This window comes from Triturus cristatus, chromosome 4_1 (assembly GCF_964204655.1).
Source record: "Triturus cristatus chromosome 4_1, aTriCri1.1, whole genome shotgun sequence".
Classification (NCBI taxonomy): domain Eukaryota; kingdom Metazoa; phylum Chordata; class Amphibia; order Caudata; family Salamandridae; genus Triturus; species Triturus cristatus.
In genome coordinates, this window is record NC_140585.1 from 191511358 (window position 1) to 191520755 (window position 9398).

Consider the following 9398-nt stretch of genomic DNA (forward strand, 5'->3'; position numbering starts at 1 on the left):
AGTAAAATCCGAGATTTTTTACTTCAGTTTTAGGGTTGGGTGGATGACCCAGGGAAGTTGGCCACCAAGCTGATGACCAAATGGTTGGTTGTCTACCCACAATCATAACCTCCGTTTTGCTCCCATTTAGTTTAAGGCAGTGGTTAGACATCCACTCCGCCACCTCTGATAGACATTTAGAGAAGCGAGTAGCTGCTTGTTCCTCCTTTTGTGACAGTAGGACTATTAGCTGCGTATCATCAGCATATGAGACAATTGATACATTATGTTGTTCTACATGCTCAGCCAGGGGGCTTACATATAGATTAAAGAGGGTGGGACTCAATATCGAGCCCTGAGGAACCCCCTGTTCAAGGGGCATACTCTTTGATATGTGAGATTTCTGAGCCACTCTAAAGCTGCGTTCAGAGAGAAAAGACCTCAGCCAATGCAGGGCCTTATCCCTAATGCCGCATGCTTCCAGTCTTTGTAGGAGCAGCTGATGTGATACCGTGTCAAATGCCGCACTGAGATCAAGAAGGATCAGTGCAGCAGTGTCCCCTTCATCGGCATGTTTCCTCAGCGCTTCAGTGGCATAGAGTAGTGCCGATTCAGTTGAGTGAGCGCTTCTGAAGCCTGATTGAGAAAGGTGAAGTAAATTGTATTTATTTATATGATCAGTATGTTGTTTATTCGTAATTTTCTCCGCAATCTTAGCTACAAATGGCAGTAGGGAGATTGGGCGTAGATTTTCAAGTATTGTATGTTTTATTAGAGGGTTCTTTTTCAAAGGTTTAACAATGGCCTGTTTCCATTTCGTAGGGACTAGACCTTCTTGGAACGAGCGAGAGATGATGTCTAAAATATGCGGCATAATCGGATTGGCACCTTCCATGATTATGTCCGGTCTAGTCGCATCACAGGGGGACCCGGATTTTATTCCTTTAGCTATAGCCGTAAGTGTCTCTAGACTGTGTATGGTAAATATGTCCAGTGTTCCTGCTGCGTAAGCTTTATTATTAGAGTCAATGGTCCTAGTTCCTGTTCTGGCCTCTATAGGAAAAGAGTTGTAGATGTTCTTGACCTTAGTGGCAAAGAACTCTGCAATATTATCACAATTCTCTCTGGAGGTAGGATGATCATCCTGCTCTTTATGAGTTTTAAGCGATTTCAAAATGGTGAATAATTCTTTAGGGGCATTCTTGGCTCTGTTAATTTTATTTGTATAGTATATTCCTCTGACTTTCTTAATTTGTGAGTGATATTGTTTAAGCCCGTATTTATAGTCTTCTCTAGCCTTGTTGCAATAGTTAATCCTCCATTTTCGTTCAAGCTTTTTGCAATTCTTTTTGGCTTCAGCCAATTCTTTATTAAACCATGGTGCAGTAGCACCCAACCTTTTAGGGGTCCTTGTGGTCCATGGTGCTATTTCATTAAGTGTCTCGGAGATCCACGAATCCAGTTGGTCATTTGCCCGATTTATGTCCTTGTCCAATCTGGGTTCCTTTCCTATTAATGCCTGAGAGAAGGAAGTGGAGTTAAATCCACTCCAATTCCTAGTAATTATTTTTTGATTGGGCTGATTCAGGATTTTCCTGACTAAAGGTATAGAAAAAGGAACTAAATAATGGTCTGACCAAGGAATAGGGCATGGAGGTCCGACCATTACGTCTTCGCAATTAGTGAAGATTGGGTCAAGTATATGACCCTTTTGGTGTGTATGCGTTATAACCTTTTGAGCCAGATTCAGTGTCAGAAGGTCCTTACATAACAGATTTATATCCTCGTCTTGTATATTATCAAAGTGGATATTTAAGTCACCAAGCACCATAAAGTTGTTGTGTCTAAGGGCTAGTTGTACAACTGTGTCTACCAGACTTATCATGAATTTAGTAGCTGGGCCCGGTGGTCTATAAATTAGAGCTCCAGCTAATATGGTGCCATCTGTAGTTGATAAAGTAAATGAGAAGGCTTCACAGTTGTCTATGTCCAGTTGTTTGACCTCACATGTCAAATTGCTCTTATGTATTATGGCTATCCCTCCTCCAGTTCGACCTAAGCGGTCTTGTCTTATTATCCTGTATTCCTCATTAATGGCATCAAGAACATCAGGGGTGGAGTGCTCATTAAGCCAAGTTTCTGTCAGGAATAGGGCATCTAGCCTTTGATCGTCTAATAGGTCCTTAATTTCATGTTTGTGCTTAGCTAGTGATCTACAATTAAGCAGAGCTAGGAGTAATGTAGGATCATTAATGACCTGAGTGTCTGACCTGAAGTTGGTATGGCAGTACCAGCACTTCATAGTGTTTTTATCTACGCTCATCCTGTGTTTGCAGGCAGGATTAGATAGTTTAGATAATTTCATTAGTTCACATCTGGTGTATATAATCCTATCTTTAGGAGTTTTAGGGGCCGGGGACATGGCCCCTGGGCCCGGACCGGCGCGGACGGGCGCAGACGGGCTTGCCTTAGGCGCGCCTTCGGCGCGCCAGCGGCGCGCCCGCTGCGCGCGGTCGCTTCCACATGCAGTTAAGTAGAGGAGTGAAGTTAGCTCCTCCCCTTTTCCCCGGAAATGCGTCTGCCTGCCCGGCCGCGCCCTCCACACAATCGGCACAGGCCGTGATGGACCGGGGCGGGCGGAGCAGCAGCGCTTAAAGCAGGTGAGAGATTAATGAAAGATTCCACAGAAATAAAAACAAGACGTTCCTTTTAAAAAGCGCTACCTCGTTCCTAAAACCGAGTGTCTCTGTGCTGTCTTAAAATAGTCTCATTAAAAACAAACATGTCAATAAAAGCAGAGCGCATAAAACAACATTAAAAGCACATACTCTCGTGTACTCTCTCCTTGTGTTAGTGCGCGATCGCTTCCACATGCAGTTAAGTAGAGGAGTGAAGTTAGCTCCTCCCCTTTTTCCCGGAAATGCGTCTGCCTGCCCGGCCGCGCCCTCCACACAATCGGCACAGGCCGTGATGGACCGGGGCGGGCGGAGCAGCAGCGCTTAAAGCAGGTGAGAGATTAATGAAAGATTCCACAGAAATAAAAACAAGACGTTCCTTTTAAAAAGCGCTACCTCGTTCCTAAAACCGAGTGTCTCTGCGCTGTCTTAAAATAGTCTCATTAAAAACAAACATGTCAATAAAAGCAGAGCGCATAAAACAGCATTAAAAGCACATACTCTCGTGTACTCTCTCCTTGTGTTAGTGCGCGATCGCTTCCACATGCAGTTAAGTAGAGGAGTGAAGTTAGCTCCTCCCCTTTTTTCCCGGAAATGCGTCTGCCTGCCTGGCCGCGCCCTCCACACAATCGGCACAGGCCGTGATGGACCGGGGCGGGCGGAGCAGCAGCGCTTAAAGCAGGTGAGAGATTAATGAAAGATTCCACAGAAATAAAAACAAGACGTTCCTTTTAAAAAGCGCTACCTCGTTCCTAAAACCGAGTGTCTCTGCGCTGTCTTAAAATAGTCTCATTAAAAACAAACATGTCAATAAAAGCAGAGCGCATAAAACAACATTAAAAGCACATACTCTCGTGTACTCTCTCCTTGTGTTAGAACTAGCTCCACCTCTCTCCCTGACCTGCCTGGGTCACTAACATTTAGGTACTTGTGGAAGTCAGAGCTAAAGGCAAGGGATAAAACACCACGAATGCTGGTGTTTCCGGAAATAGTCTTGTTTGGAAGTGATTTACATTAGCCCTCTAAGGTGGCCCTCATTTAATCATAGTTGTACTATGGCCTCATGTCACGAGAGTGACTCTATGACTGTTGTGTTTTGTCTAATTAGAAACAGCTAGCAAGCTGGTAGTGGCAGTTTTGCTCTTCTTGTTTTAACTATTGTCCTACAGCTCCCAGCCTGCTTAGTGCTGGTATCTAAAAACCAGGCCTGGCTAAAAGTTATTTGCCTGTTAAAGGTTTAGTTGGCAACTAAGTTTCCTCTAATTTTTCAGGGTATGAAATAGTTTCTGCTTGAGTTTCACCAACATGTTGATCAAATCCAATGCTGTGTCCTCAAGTCTATATACTTCGGAGGAAGACTAAAACTTCTCATTTCCAGGCTTAGCCCTGTGGGCAGTGCCATTACATGCACAGTGAGAGTTTGAGTTGGACCGTCAATTTATCTTTTTATGGATTTTGTTTGTGTTTCTTAAGTGAAAAACATTCCCTGTCAGGGACACTTCGGAATGAGTTTACATTTGTACACACTGTATTGGTGTAACTACTGTATTGGTGTAACTTTAAAGGTAATGTTTTACATTTCCAGTTCACTGCAGCGGAAAAAAATGACAGTGAGATTTATGAAAGATCATTAAAGTGAAGAGGGAAATATGGGGTTTTAGACGGGTTCTTGTTCTAGACACCAGGGGGCAGAGTTTGGCCATTTAAGGATTATGAGTTCACTGCGTAATAGAGTACCCTTATTACCATAGCTATAATCAAAGTACAGTACAAAGATGCATATTCCTATATTTGAAGGTTGTGTTCTGTGAGTCACTATTGCAGTTCCTGAAACATTTAATTTCTCTGTCACGGGCTCTACTGGAGACATCCAACCTTTTGCTCTTTCCAAGGCCCTCATACCTCTCTCCTAACTAAAACTGTCCAAACCTAATTATTGACTTCTGCCATTTGTACCCTCCCTTTTATGATACTGTGGCCATGTCCTTTCCCTGCCTTGCCTCTTCTGCTTCCATATTCCTGTCCAGCCACTTACATGCTTACTGATGGTTTTACTTAATGCACTACTGAAGGGCAAGGTCTTTTTGTTGTTGTTTTTGATTGAAAATTCTGTTTGTCCAAGCGACACAATGCCTCAGAAATCTACTTATCCCACTTGGTGCAATACAATAAGGTAACAAATTACGGCATTGCTCATTTGTATCAGAAGTCTGATAGCCGCCTCTCTGATTGTGCCAGGGCCTATATTACATACATGCCAACATTTTAGAAGAGGAAAGTGGGAGGTTTTAGAAAAATAATAGGTAGAACGTGTTTCTCCCATTGACTATATCGAGGCCTGAATCAGGTGTGTTGCCATGTATGAAACTTGAAAGTGTGCTGCGCAGGATAGGATATCAGAAATGCAGATTCATGTTTTTTTCACCTTACCTTTCAGGAGCATGGAGAAAGCGCCAAGGCAGACAGAGAGCGTATGACAAAAATGCTGTGCACTGGCTGCAGGAGCAGGTCACTGGCAGTGAATACTACGATTCACTAGAACTGTCCCGGTCGCAGACACGCGTCGAGGTATCGGGTTTGTGAATGCAGGAATCGGGAGGCAGGAGACCTGTGCTTTAAATGGGCCGGTACTCGCTGGTACGGAGTACCGGCACTTCCGATTTTGTTTGCCGTCAGTACTGGCACTTCTCTGTAGCCAAGGAGAGTACCGGTACCCTGATCCACGCACGGCAGGCGCATATTGAGTTTCTCCTCAAGTGCAGGGCGGATGAACCAAGTTGTGAAGTAGCCTTTTGCAGAGTTGCTGCGCCCATTTGAACGTCCCCAAACTGCAGGGGTTTGATATGGGAAGCCGTTCACGTCAAAATTACAGATCCCCATATACGACTCCTTCTGAAATGCATATTGTGATGCAAAATGATTATGGAACACACCAGAATGATAGTAATATCTGTCAAGGTAAATATGATACCTGGCAGAGTGAATCTGACTTGAACCAAAACAAATATGAAACCTGGCAGAGTGAATATACTCCTTAGTGATTAATATGAATAACACACACTCTGAATTGAATAAGAGATATATTGAAATATACATCAATGGTACTTTAATGAGTATGGCCCTCACTATAAAAAATGTAGCAATCAGTGAAACAAATACAATATGCATCAAAAAGAATGGGACATTCCTTGAAATGACTGACACATGCCAAGAGGAATATGACATACATTAAAATTAATATGACAGATTGAAATGAATGCACGTTACTGAAATGAATATATTATATTCTGAAAAGAATATAATGCATAATGAAATTGTAATAACATACAATGAAATGAACATAACACATGTTGCAATTAATATAAATTGAGTTGAAATGAATATTACCTAGATTGCAATGAACATGAGATATACAGAAAACAATAGGAGATGATTTCAAATGAATATGGCTTCTGTTAAAAGGAATATAAGCCCATTGAACTGAATTTGACATGCCATAAAATGAGTATGAACAAAGCTGAAATTCTCATGACATTTGTCAAAATTAATATGACATGCATTGAAATTAATATGATACATATTTAAATGAATATGATATATGTTAAAATGGATAAGTTGCATCTTAAAATGAATATGACAAGTGTTAATATGAATAAAACATCGACTGAAATAAATATAACATTGATTGAAAAAAATCTAAAACATGTTAAAATGAATATGAAATGAGTTGAAATTAATATGAGGTCCATTAAAATTAATTTGACATGTTTTAAAATGAATACGAGTAACATCAAAATGAACATGACATTTATGAAAACTAATACAGCTTGCTTTGAAAGTAATTTGATACACATTGACATGATTATGATAGGTGTTGAAATGGATATGATTCATGTTAAATTAATGTAAGATGTATTATTTTGAATGAGACATCTATTGAAAGAAATATGATATATGCTAAGATGAATAGGACATGCATTGAAATGAATATGAGCCCCATTAAAATTGATTCAAAATGCCTTAAAATGAATATGACCAATACTGAAAATAAAATGAAATTTGTCAAAATGAATATGTTATCCTTTAAAATTAATATGATATACATCAAAATGAATATTTCATGCATTGAAATGAATATGACCTATGTTGAAATAGATGTGACCCATGTTAAAATTATTCTGACAGGTGTTAAGGTGAATCTGACATCTATTGAAATGAATATGACATTCATTGAAAGGAATATGACACATGTTAAGATGAATATGAACCACTTTGAAATGAATATGACACCTGTTGAAATTAATATGGCCACATCAAAATGAATATGGCATTTATTAAAATGAATATGGCATTTTATGAAATGAATATGAAACTATTTGAGATCAATGTAGCATGCTTTGAAATAATAAGCACACATCGAAATGAACACAAGACATGTTTAAATGAATATGACCCCTGTTCAAATGAATATGGCTTGCAATGAACTTATGTTGATTTACTTTAAAATTAGCATTTCATATAGAATTGAATATTACATATTCTGAAAGAATATGATAAGGACTAAATTGAATTAACTAAAATTAATAGAACACAAATTTAATAGAATATAAAACAAGGAACCAGCCTTTACCATGCATCCATTACATCCATCCATTTGCAACGCAGGTAAGTATTCTACATTTGTCTCACTGTACTTATCACATAGGTAAGTAGTTTTGTAAAAAACACAATTTTTTTTTGTGGGCGGAGAGGTAAAGGGAGGTAAGGATGATTTTAGGGTTTAGTGATGGTTAGAGGTAGAAGGAGGTAAGAATAATATTTGGTTTTAGGGGTGGTAGAGGTAAAGGGAGGTAATGGTGATTTTGGGGTTTATGAATTGTTTTGATGTAAAGGGGGGTAAGGAATAAAAAAGGGTCTCTCATGTACAAAATAAAAAGAAAACCCTCACACATATACATTTATATATATTTACATATATATCCATATACATGAGCGTGCACACAAATGTATATATCTTTATCGTTTGAGGATTAGAATGCCGTCTAAATTATGCAAAAGAGGAAGCAGAGAACTCTGGGTAGTTCCCAAGTTTATATGGAGTTTAGCTCCTTTCTATGGAGCACTCTACAACACCACTGAATCTGCTCACCTCAAATGTCCATTTTTCTAGCAAAGTTTCTAAGCATAGGATTTGTACAGTGTGATCCACTCCAAGCTAGAAAGTGACTAAGGGCCTGATTACGACTTTGGCAGTCTTGGATCGGGCTGCCACACCAGCGCCATGCTCCAAGACCGCCAAACCCATAGTCTGGCCACTCGCCGTATTCCCCTTGGAATACAGGTCGGGCAGTCCTGCGGCAGCTGGCCGGCCCACAGCGGTGCCTATCAAAGACTCATATGTGAACCTTAGAAAGCCAGCGCAGTGTAACTGCCACAGCGCGTTCCAGCACGTCATGGACTGTGAAGTTTATGTTGTGCTGGAACAGGGGGCGCATGCAGACAGGGGTGGAAACCATGTGCCCCCCTGCCTGCATTCCCTGGCCCAGAGGCAACAGGGGGCGCCCTCAGTTTCCACACTTTTCATGGTGGGCTTACCGCCATGAAAACCGTAGCGGTGAGGGAAATTCGTAATATGCTTGGCAGTGCCACAGCAGCACCACCAGCATATTGTGGGCATCAGACCACTGCAAGACTGACAGGGATTGTGGATCCCTGTGGTAACAGCAGTCCTATGGGCAGTCTGAACGTCAAACTCGCAATACGGCAATTGGACCACTGGTAGCCCACCGCCTCCGCGGGTTTGGTGGTCCATCAGACTGCCAAATTCTTAATCAGACCCTAAGTCTTTTGTCATTTTTAGAACAACGTTTTTAAACATAGGATTAGCTAGCGCCATCCATGCCGAGATATAAAATAACCAAGGCGTTTTACCACTTCAGGTACTGTATCACAACTTTGAATTAAATAAAAGCAACCCTTGACACATGAGTCAATCAGTCAATCATGTGACTTGTAACGCGCAACTACTCACCCATAAGGGTCTCAAGGCGCTGGGGGTGTGTGGGGAGAAGACTGCTGATCTGTCGAAGGCACTGTGGTTCAGTCGAAGAGCCAGCTCTTGAGGTCCTTTCTGAATCGAGGCAGTGATGATGATTGCCTGAGGTGGAGATGTACTGTTTTCCTAGTCTTTACTGGAGGAGAAGGATCTTCTTCCAGCCGTGGTCTTATGGATACGTGACCAGGGCCAGTTGAGCTGATCGGAGGTCTCTGGTGGTTGACTGGAATGCGAGACGGTGGTTGAGTTACGCAGGTCCCACGTCATGTAGGGCTTTGCAGGCGCGTGTGAGGAGCTTGAAGGTGATTCTTTTGTTGAGTGGGACCAGTGGAGGTCTCTAAGTTGGTGGGTGATGTGGTTGTGGTGGGGGATATTGTGGATGAGTGGCAGAGACGTTCTGAATGTTCTGCAGTTTCTTGAGGAGTTTCTAATTGATGCCGGCTTAGAGTGTTTTGCCGTAATTGAGTCTGCTGCTGATGAGTGTGTGGGTGAACATCTTTCTGGACTTGGTGGGGATCCACTTGAAGATCCTTCGGAGCAGGTGTAGCATGTGGAAGCAGGATGATGAGACTGTGTTGATCTGGTGGCGAAAGGTGAGCGAGGAGTCCAGAATGATGCAGAGGTTTCGTGTGTGATCTGTGAGTGTGGGGGGGATCCAAAATCTGTGGGCCACCAGGAGTCGTCCCAGG

At 41.8% G+C, this 9398-nt stretch overlaps 1 long non-coding RNA gene across 1 annotated transcript; it reads left to right on the forward strand.

Moving 5' to 3' along the window:
* Positions 1 to 3243: 3243 nt before the first annotated feature.
* On the forward strand, positions 3244 to 6726 carry LOC146853937 (uncharacterized). The gene is made up of 2 exons (XR_014981155.1): positions 3244 to 3336; positions 5092 to 6726. It is a non-coding gene; the product is annotated as an uncharacterized LOC146853937 (long non-coding RNA).
* The last annotated feature ends 2672 nt before the right edge of the window (positions 6727 to 9398 follow it).